The sequence below is a fragment of the Pinus tabuliformis genome, chromosome Q, assembly GCF_031772625.1.
Source record: "Pinus tabuliformis cultivar Carrire ecotype Pingquan chromosome Q, CPIR1, whole genome shotgun sequence".
Lineage (NCBI taxonomy): Eukaryota > Viridiplantae > Streptophyta > Pinopsida > Pinales > Pinaceae > Pinus > Pinus tabuliformis.
Genome location: NC_142296.1, coordinates 124,086,911 through 124,099,274, shown reverse-complemented (window position 1 = coordinate 124,099,274; position 12,364 = coordinate 124,086,911).

Sequence of the window (12,364 nt, the reverse complement as noted above, 5' to 3'; positions counted from 1 at the left end):
ACTCCTCCCAATAGGAGCAACTTGTGATCTTGTTACAAGATCATCTTGATTCCTTTACATGGATTTACAACGAAATGAAAGTCATCTATCCGGAAACCTTTCCTCAACATATCTATATTTAGGAGGGTGCTTGACCTTTATAACAACCCCAAAGGTGAATGAGCCCTACACCAAGAGAGGTTGTTAAAGAAGAACTTCAAAAACTCTTAGATGTTTGTTTTATCTATAGTTAGTGGGTCCCTCCACTAGTAGTAGTCATGAAAAAGGATGGGAGATGACACATTGGTATTGATTATAGAAAATTAAATAAATCCCCTCTCAAGGATCACATTCCTCTTCCCTTCATTGATCAGGTGCTAGATACCCTTGTAGGTAAAAAGTACTTTTAATTTTTAGATGGCTTCAATGGGTATAACCAAATACAGATCTCACCTAAGGATCATGACAAGACTACCTTTACTTTTCCATGGGGGCGATTCACTTACCAAGTGATTCCCTTTGGACTTTGTAATGCTCTTGCTACGTTTCAAAGGGCAGACTTGGCTATTTTTGTTGACCCCAAGTGTGTAGATATTATTTATATGGATGACTTTTCAGTATTTGGTGATTCGTTTCAGGAATCCCTTCAAAATTTAAAGAAAGTACTTGCCTTTCTTTGAGTGACAAGAAATGTAGATTAATGTGCAATGCAGCGGTGGTCCTCAGTCATCTTGTTTCTGATAAGGGTATCTAGGTAGATCCGACCAATTTAGATATTATTACACACCTGCATGCACCAAAAACACAAAGGGAAGTGAGAGGATTCCTAGGACATGCAGGTTACTGCCCCTCCTTTTTGACCAAGGCTTTCCAATGAGCCTTTGAGAATCTAAAGGAGAAATTAGTACATGCACTAGTCTTGAGGGGACCCAATTGGTCCCTTCCATTTCATATCTCCTTAGATGTCTCAGATACTACCATTCGTGCAGCACTAAGATAGGAAGAAAATCAACAATACTATGTTATTTACTTTGTTAGTAAGAGCTTGTCATCTGTTGAACTTAACTCTATAGTAACAGAGAAAGAGTTTCTAGACGTGGCTTTTTCTATAAATAAATTTAGACACTATATTACATGTTATGAAGTATTTATACATACAGATCACTCAGCCATAAAATGTTTGATGAATAAACCCTTAACTAGTCATAGGATAACTAGGTAGTTGCTTTTACTACATGAATTCAATGTTACTATAATCAATAGGCCAAGAAAATCAAATGCAGTAGCTCATTATCCTTCTAGGATGAATAATCTTGGTCACGTAATTCTTGTAGATTATTCATTTTATGATGAGCATCCTCTTGTTGTTTCGAAAAAATCTCCTTACTTTGTTGACATAGAGAACTATCTTGTCACAGGGAAAACACCACCACACTTGTCCACTAGAAAAAGGTGGAGTATCATTCAAAAAGATGCTTCATACTCCTAGATCCAAGGAAACCTCTTCTATACTAGACTCAACCTTATTATGCGTAGATGAGTAAGAGAAGAGGAAGTGTTTGATATATTGAGAGTGTCCCATGATGAGCCTTGTGGGGGCCATCTCACTGATAAGAGAACAACATATAAAATTCTTTGTGTTGGCTACTTTTGGCCTTCCTTCTTCAAGAATTCTAAACAATATGTTAAGCGTTGTGATAGTTATCAACGAAAGGGCCAACCAGGTCAAGTCGGTGAGAGGCCTTTATGTCCTCAAGTCATGTTATATCCCTTTGAGAAATGTTCCATTGACTTTGTGGGACCTATAGCCCCAACATCTTTATATAAAAAACATATCTTGTTTTGTAAATATTTTGTAACAAAATGGGTACAAGCTAACGCTGTTCCTTATGCTATTGAAAGAGTTGTTGTTGATTTTTTAGTTAATGAAATTTTTACTTGATTTGGTGTTCCAAGAGAAATTGTTACTGATAATGGACCTTAGTTTGTTTTTAATTTGGTAAAAGGAATTATAGATCAATAAAGGATCCGACATATGAATTCTATGTTGTACCACCGACAGGAAAATGGCCAAGTAGAATCTACAAATGAGGTGATCGATTCAACCCTTACAAAAATAGTAGATGTTCATAAATAACATTGGGAAAATAGATTATTGGAGGAATTATGGGCTTATAGAACTACTTGGAGGAATAGCATAGGTCATCCACCATATGAGCTAGTGTATGGGAAGCAAGTATTGTTGCTAATTGAAAATCTAGATTAAAACTTTTAGAACTGTAGTCTAGTTAAATGAACTTGATGAAATGAGAAGGGGTTTTTTTCAACAAGCTACCTTGATGCAACAACAATGTAGTAAATAGCATGACAGGTTTATTAAGAAAAAGTAGTTCCAGCAAGGTAATTGGGTGCTTGTATGTGATTCAAAGTTTAAAAAATTTATGGAGAAGCTTCATAAACATTGGTTAGGTCCATATAAAGTGGTTAAAAATTTTGGAAATGGAGCAATGGAGATAAAATCCATTGATGGACAGGGAGTTGTTTCCTTGGTCAAGGTGGATAGGGTTAGAACATATTTTCAGCCCATCACTAAGGAATATTTCATACAACAAGTACAAGAACATACAAATTTGAAGATGGTAGGTGGGAGAGAATACCAACCTACTATGATTACCTTTAGATTTTCTCTTTTCCTAAAATAATTAAAAAAAAGAGAGTGAGAGAAAAAGGTGAAAAAATCAGAAATTAATGAAAAAAATTAAAAAATAACACATGACTATGAAAATCAGTTTGCTAGTGTAGTCATGTGGGGATCTACTTGAAAACCAACTTGCTGATGCACAAGTTCCTTAAATTTAATAGAGTGGGATTTCACTTGAATTGGAATCCATGTCTAACGTTTTTTGAGAAGAAGTAATTTTCTACAAAATTTCTAGTGGCAGCGAAAAAACTAGCAGAAATTAAGCCCTTATTAAAGTTCAGAGCGAGCAACATGGTAAAATTTTATGCAGGTGACACAATTATTCCCGCTACAGTTAATTAATTCACACAGGTCACAAAATTATTTGATGGAGGAATTAACCATTCAAGGTGAATACTCTATATTTTTTCAATTTGTCTTTTCTGAAATTTCTCCTCTGATTTCGTCTATGTTCCTTAATACATTAAATGCACCTCCTATTCTTCTACAAAATTTTCTTGTCCCCAGTTCTATTTTTTTCCTTCTTTTACCAGTAATTTTTTTCCCTTTTCCCCTTTTTCCTATCTCCCTCTATTGATTAATTCACCATATTCTATGTGTCCCTTGTGACTTTCCTTCCCTTTCTTTATAATATCCTTGTCTCGCTTCTTTTTCTCCTTCGTATTTTTCATGTGCTGGTAATTGTTGAAGCCTTTTCTATCAAGGATTGAAATAATGATGGCACCTAAGCTTGGTGATAAAAAATATCATGAAAGTCTACAATCCATTTACATACAATCCAACCTAAATTTTTCAGTGGCAACTTGATTGGTTATTTTAGTGCAAGAACCATTTCCTTTTTGATCATGCTACAAGAATTGTTTTTATTGAGTGCAGGAATCCTCCTGTTACGGTGCAAGAATATCACTCAGAACAATGCAAGACTCCCTCTTGTTATAGTGTGAGAACTTTTTCATCACAATTTGTTTATGTTAGCATAGGAATTCATTATGAATTTATTTCAAGCTTCTTGTCTTTATGGGTTGATTATTTTAAAAAATTATGGTAGCCATGTGTAAAATCGGGCTTTTCTATAAGATAAGTACCCATATTCATATTTTTACTAGTGACCATTATTGTTACTTCTATAGGGGACTGAATGGTTAAGTGTAGGAACTAACATTAAATCTAGGCGACCTTTATCCTAATAAGAACCAACCATCCCCATAGAATTTCAATAGGAGGGATAAATGCATGTATGGAGGTTGTTTCATTCAAATTCCTCATCATTATATGTGAATTCATGCCACCATTACTTTCTTTTTCCTCCCGCCATGTGTGGGCTGACCACTTTTTACCATCTAATCCCTCGAAAGTGTATTTGGTCTAATCGTCCCTCCTCATTATCATTGCCTTGTCTAATTTAGAAATATTACTGAAACTATTAACCAAATTTTGTACTTCAAGGATGGTAACTTCTTATTTTGGTGAAGTGGAGTTTAAACATGATGGTGTTAGTGCAGGAATTGGGATATGAACTGGGATGTATTCAGAATGAGTGTTTGGTACAAGAATCGTGTCATCATTAAATAAAATCACTCCTACACTCTCCAAATTTTGAATTACATCCTTGAAGAAGTTTGAAGTTTTGAATAATTGAATGATTGGAGGTTGCAACAATACTATAGATGCTATGGCATCGGTGCAAACAGAACTAGGCTCTCTCAAAGAGATGGAGGGGATAGTGGCATATGAAATGAGTCCGCCTATTTTACAGGAAGTAGAATTTCTTCTGTTTTTTCATAAGTAATGGCTACGATTTGGCCATTACCCAATCTTTTGCACAATTTTTGGATGGAAAGATAGTCACTATAGTCTCATTGAAGTTTGATGTGACATAGCAGTTCAATTCATAGGCCACACAGCTACCCGTTGTAGGGGAGAAATGGTTTAAGAAAGGTAAAGTAACGAAAGGTGCATGGTGTAGGTTCTTGGCAAAGGATGATTGTGTAGTTGACTAAAACAGAGGAGTGATGAGGAGCGATATGGTCAAGAAATGGTGATGTTTGTTTTATATTTTACAAAAATTCCTTACTTGTGAAGGAAGATAGTCCCTAACTTACCTATACGATATTGGACTCCTTATGCACTTTGAATCTGGTAAGTTGATTAACTTCCCACACTTTCTATTAAAAAGATTGGATAAGATGTTGAGTAGTGTGCAAAAATCCCTAGATAATCAAGTAGGCTCTCATTTATGTCATTATGGGCTAATAAATATTTTGGTTAGCGAGGAATTGAAAAACAGGGGATCTACTTGAGAAGTGTAAGAAAACTATAGAATCTACGGGTATCTATCATCAGAAAGGAAACAACAAAAAGGACATAAACATGATAAATAAACAAGACTACTCAGCCTCAAAAAACAAAGATGTAGGAAATGAGAGGCCAAAAGCTAAAGAAGAGTGTGAAAGTCAAGATTGTGATGCCAGAACCACCCTGGAGAATAGCACAAGGGTTATTGAAAAGTCGTCATGCATCTTCTACCAAGAGGACATTGAAACATGCCACTCCATCTCAGGTTGAGGTCATTGAGGACTCTGAGTCATCTAGGAGAGATGGTTTTTCTCCTGAAGAACCTCTATTAGATATCCCCATGGAAAATATATATGTGCAAGATAATCTTCCTCTCCTAGTAGGATTAGCAGTAATGGTTATCATTGTCATGAGTCAATAGCACATGGAGAAAAAGGATGACGATGATGTTCCTCTAGCATCTTTGACGAAGAATGCCACAAGACAAAACATGACCCATGAGAAAGAGGTGGAACACGAAGGATTTCACGAGCAGAAGAAAGAAGAATAACATGAGGATGATGTTCCTCTTCTGTCCACAGTGGGGGAAATGAATATAGATGAAGAAGAAAAGGAAAAGGAGGAATTGAAGGAATGCTCTCCCGGGAAGATGGTAAATAAAATTGAAAAGTTGAAACAACATATTCACAAGATTGAGGTCTTGAATAGGTGTGTGGACACTCAGACTGCATCATTAAGGACCAAGAATGGAGAATTGTTGGTAGTAGTGGCTAAATTGAAGAAGCTCTTGAGAAAGTGTAGATTCCATGTGGCCCATCCAAGAACTTGTGTAAGCAGTTGGAAATACATATGAGGAAGGATCTAGTTAAGAAGGTTAAAGCAAAGGCTTTAGGAATCAATATCCAGATCCATAAATGAGAAGGGAGGCTTTTCCACTTTTTGTTTTTTACAGAGGTTAGTGGTTGTGTGAGGACACACAACAAGATGAGGTTGAGGGAATGGTGGTTGTCATAATTGTCTTACGTTTTACCAAAATTACCCTACCTTAGCCTCTATTTCACAACTCAAATAAGACCTCTATGCAAGTATTTTTGGTTTCTTTTAATGATTCTTTGGGTAAATGGATAATTCATGCTCGTCTTAATTAAAGGTCAAATAGGTCATTGTTTTTCTATGTAACTTACCATTTACATTACCTTATGAATTTTGCAATACATGTTCACTAATTCAAAATCAAAGTGGTAATGGTACAGGAAGATCTCTAGGTTCGTGATCTTATTTCGTTTCCCACACCAGATGTGGAAAGTTGTTGATTCGAGAAATTTGACTAGGATTTGGTCTCAACTGTCAAAGAGAAAGGAATGCCTTCACTCCTAATGTTTTGTTCGTGTCTTCCTGTAAATGGATTGGAGCCTTTGAGGGTTTCTAAAGTCAGGGATTAGTTTCCAACAACTTCATCTTTTGTAGCTTGATATGGCTGTGAGGTGATGTAATCTGCATATATGTTATTTTATATTAGAGTGTAAGCTAGTGAGACTATGAACACTTTTTTGTGTCTATATTCTAAGAAGATTGTATCACCACAACATATCTGAGGTTGGGTGTGTCATTATATGATATGTACTGAGCAAAGATTTTTTTTATTTAATAAAAGAGGGCTAATGCCAAGTTTCTTCATTTGTCTTCTCTATTTCCTGTGATGATAAATATGTTCTTAAAGATTAACCTCTTTCCTTAAAATGGGAAATGATACGGTTAGCTAGGGCCCAACCAATCCAGCTTGTTCTCCCTCTCTCTATTGTATTATGTGATAAGTAAATGATCTGGTTGTTATATGTGTGTGAATGTTTCTTGTAGCAAGTGTGTACGACTTGATAAACCCTTGTGCTCTTTCTAAAAAAAGTAATAAAGGTTTAGATCTAAACTCTTGCGTTCATATTTGAGATTTTTTCCTTAAAGTTTAAGATTGAAGAAATGTTTATGTTTATTGTAAGACACAATAAGGATTTGGATATGGAAAGTTCCTTTTTGTCTTCAAAGTCACCTATTCAGTTGAGAGTTTAAGATCTACTATGTGGTGCATACAATTCTGTTAAGTGAATATTTGCAGGGTTGAAAAGAGATTATTCAATAAATCTTGCTTGGTGACTGATATATATATATATATATATATATATATATATATATATATATATATATATATATATATATATATATATATATATTGTTTATATGCAGAACAAAAGTGAAAACCTCTGTTTTGGTGAATGCTATTATGTGATATTGTCACTTTGATAGTGGACTTGTTTGTTTCTCCTGAAAACTTTATGATTTAAATGTTACATTGTATTTTTTGTCTTGTTGAATTCATATTATTGTCTTGATAGTTGAGTATCTCGGGTATAAGAACCAAATATTATTGTCACTAATTAATCTGAAGTTATCAGTTGAATCTTCCTTGCGAAGTAATGTTTTGGATCTCTAATAAATTCAGAAGTTCATCTCCAATACAATATTAATCAAACTAGAACATGGTATAAATGAAACTATATTTATGAGGTGGTATATTTATTTGTGCACAAGGGTTTAATATTTTCTCAGTTATTTGATAAAGCATTCATCTTATCTTAATATTTATGCATCAATTTTATCTTTATTCAACCATGGTTTTTGTCTGCATAAGTTGAGTTTAGGCTTGTTGCACAATATTCTTTTTTAGTATATGAAGAAAGTTTTATTGTCTTTCCTACCACAAGAAATAAGTGCAAGAATATATTTGTTTCGAAAAGTTTTTTAGTGCAGGAATAAGTTTGTTTCACAAATGATGGAGCTACCATGCTTTAGAATGAATGCTGATTTTGTTTGTTTTTGAAACATTTTCCAAAGTCTCTGAGTGTTATATTTGGAGTGAAGGTCCAATCTCTAGAGTGGTGTAGTTTCAATGTGTTAACAATGCAGGAATAGAACTAAAAGGCTTTCTTTAAAGTTCTTCTTTTGAACCTAAGTGATTTAATTACAGGGACAGAGATAGGATTTATAGAGTGAAACTAGAGCTCTTGGAATTACTTTTGCTACACCTCGAATCTTGTGAAGCCTTGCTTCGATAATTAAGTGTTGAGAAATTGAATTTCAATTTTGTCACCCAACACTTCTCAACAGATCTGGCCAAGATATTTCCTTAATTAGAGGAAATGGTTGATCTTTAATTGATAACATGTCAGTGTCATAAAATTTGTCAGTGTAGACCACCACGAATTTTCTCCACAACTCTGTTGCCAATCAAACAACTCACATTACCTCAACACCATGAATCTATTTAGAGCTACACACAAGCTTACGAAAAAGATCTCACAAGCTGAAAATAAACTCTCACACATCTACACTAATATGTACAGAAACAATAACACTCAGGATCTCTCACATATTCCTGGCCCTCCCTTGAGGGAGTCAAGCTAGAATATGCTCTCATACTGTGAGACACATTGAGATAGAACAATTACACAAAACAAAAAACCACACTGAGATATCTTTTATTGATCACAATAGTTACACATATATATGACATAAGTCTCTCACTTCTACACTTCTAAATCATGACCACAATTCATACATAAGAAATAACTTCCATATTGACTCCTCCTAACTCATAACTGAAACTATACATAACATGGAAGCATTACTTCCAACAATAAATTTATAAAGTAGGGAAACATTATTTCCAATAATAAAATTATAAAATATAAGTAAAATAAATAAATTAATTAATTAAAAAAATAATTGTAAGCTTATTTTCTGTCTTATAATAAAATTAATTTGTTTTATTCCATAATTTTTTTTTTAATCTTTATTGTCATCTTTTATCATTAAAATGATTGAAATAAGAGAAACAAAATATTTACCGACCACGCTAAAAGCAAAATAAAACTACAATTTTACTTTACTATGAAATAGTATGAAAAATATGCCATCTTTATTAAATTTCACTTTTTCTTATGGTATTTTCATTAAAAATTAGACATCCTGAAAATCTCTTTTTCAAAATACATCGCAATATAAGTTACGTTACGGCTTGAACTTTCTCCCTATCTACAAGATTCAAAGTTTTCCGTTATTTATTAATTAGGTTAACAAAAAAACCACGGAAAAAAGCACGTTTTATTACTAGTAACTTCGAAATGCTTCCAAATAAATATTATTTGCATTGTATAGTCACTGCTCTCTCACCACACCAGAAACCATGTACGAAGATAGCTTTGTTTAATCACGAACAAATGACACACTTTGCTTTATACACTGTCTCTCTGTCTGTGTGGTCTAATCTTTGAGGATGGTGTTATTCAGTTGATGGAATTCTGTGATACAACGAATACCGAATTTTTAAAGATTTAGTTCTAATTTATATTCTAGAATCTGGAGAAATTTTGTATGTATTTAGCATTTGTCAAAATTGGAAGGGATATAGCTTTACGAGATATTGTCCTTATAAGTTATTCTCGACTTTATTACCATACAGAATAATACTTCTAGACACTGTCAAATTATAAATTATTCTAATCTATCAAATCACACATATTATAATTACGTTTATGAAAAAGACGCTATCAAATTATAAATTATTCTAATCTATCAAATTACCCATTTTATAATTACATCTATGAAAATGATATAATGACTAATTTAGAATCTCGAGGAATTTTGTATTTATTTAGCACTTCTCAAAATTGTGAAGGATATTGTTTTAAGAGGTATGGCATTCCAAGTTATTCTCGAGATTATTGTCAGAAAAGATAAATCCTTCTACGCCTTATCAAAATATAAATTTTTATTCCAAATTATATTATTTTAATTTATCAAATTATATATTATAGTTATATTTATAATTAATATAGCTATATTTACCAATGTAATTGATATGAATGGATAGAAGTATATGAAACATATATACAAGTACATTTTCCAATATAGTTGACATACATTAATTATATCAACCACATTAATAATAGCTATGTGTATTTTTTTAAAAACCAACTATTTATAATTATTAATAACTATATAAATAATAACAACTATATTCTTATATATTTATATATTTATGATTATTGTATTAATATTTTATTATATATTAAAATAATATTAAGTTACTCCATAATATTTTATTTAATATTATTTAATTTTAAATTATCTAAAATAATTTAAATATTTAATAATAATACTAACTAATAATAATATTAGCAATATTAATTAAAAATAATAATTTTAACAACAATAATTATTTGAGTAATGTGTTTGATATACACATAAGACTTCATTTCTATCTATCACAAAAAGTATTGATAAATATATAATAAAAATAACCATAATAATAATAATTTATTATTCATTTTTTATAAAATGTAAACAGATAAATACTTATTTTATTAAAAAAAATTAATAATGTTTTAAAAAAATTATATAAATAAACCCAATGGGGAAATAAATACAAAAACCCTATCAATGACCATGACAATGGTTGACCATGATTGATATTATAAACCTACGGGAATAATAAACCCAATGGATTGATATTATAAACCCAATGGATTAATACTAAAACGAGATTAGTCATAACCATGGTTGACCATGGTTGACCATGATTTATTTCCATATCCAAATGATTTTACCATGGTTGAACATGATTGGCTATGATTGACCATGGTTTACCATGATTAATACTATAAACCCAATGGATTAATATTATAAACCCAAGGGAATACCAAAACCAAGGGATAAATACTAAAACCCCAAAGGATTATGAACGTAAGGGAATAATATTAAATGCAAGGGACTAATATTATAAACCGAAGGTATATAAATCCTGGTTGATTGGTCCGGGCCTGGATGTGAAGAAGGACCCTTCTAAGACCTTTTACTTTCGTGATGTTTTAAAATGGAATTTAAAAGAACATTAACGAATACATCTGCATGTGGAAAATAAGAGGAACATAAAAATCATCAACACATGAAAACATAAGCGTTGATAACGGAATAGTATTAAACCCAAGGGATTATGAACCCAATGGAATAATATTAAACCCGAGGAATTATGAACCCAATAGAATAATATTAAACCCAAGGGACTAATATTCAAACCCAAGGTATAAAAACCCTAAGAAAAATATTAAAGCTACTAAAATAAACATGGTTGAGCATAGTTGATTTTCATATTGAGATAATCCTTGTCACAATGCGACATTAGACCATGGTTGAACATGGTTGATTATGGTTAACCATGACTGAATAATATTAAAACCTAGGAATATGAACTCTTAGATCAATAAACCAAAGAGATTGATATAATAAACCTAAGGGAATAATAAACATAAGGAATAAAAATTATAATCCCGAGGAATATAAACCATAAAATCAATATTTTCAACCCTAAAATAAACATGGTTGACCATGGTTGATTTCCATATAGAGACAATCCTTGTCACAATGAAACATTGGACAATGGTTAACCATGGTTGACCATGATTGATTGTTATATCGAGACAATATTTGTCAGAACACAATGTTAGACCATGGTTGACCATGGTTGATTTCCATATCCATCCTCGTTTGATCATGGTTGAACATGGTTGGTTATGATTGACCATAGTTGACAATCATTAATATTATAAACCCAATGGATTGATATTATAAACCCAAGGGATTAATACTAAAACCCTAAGGAATTATGAACCCAAGGGACTAGTATTATAAACCCAATGTATATAAACCTTAAGCTAAATACTATAAATACTAAAATAAACATGATTGACCATCATTGATTTTCATATTGAGACAATTTTGATCACAATTCCATGTTGGACCATTGTTGACATCATAATAAACCATGGTTGACCGAGGAATACTAAACCAAAGGGATTGATATTATAAACCCAAAGGAACAATAAACCCAAGGGATTAATACTGAAACCCCAAGAGATTATGAACCCAAGGAAATAATATTAAACCCAGGTGACTAATATTATAAACCCAAGGTATAAAAACCCTAAGATAAATATTAAAAATACTAAAATAAACATGGTTGAGCATGACTGATTTTCATATTAAGAAAATCCTTGTCACAATGAGACATTGGACCATGGTTGACCATTGTTGAACATGGTTTATTATGGTTGACCATTATTGAATAATATTAATCCCTAGGAATATGAATCTTTACATCAATAAACCCAAGGGATTGATATTATAAACCAAAGGGAATAATAAACCTATGGGATACAAATCGTAAACCCAAAGTATATAAAACCTAACTTGAATGTTATAAAACATAAAATAAACAGGGTTGACCATGGTTGATTTCCATTTAGAGAAAATTCTTGTCACAATGCAACATTACAACAT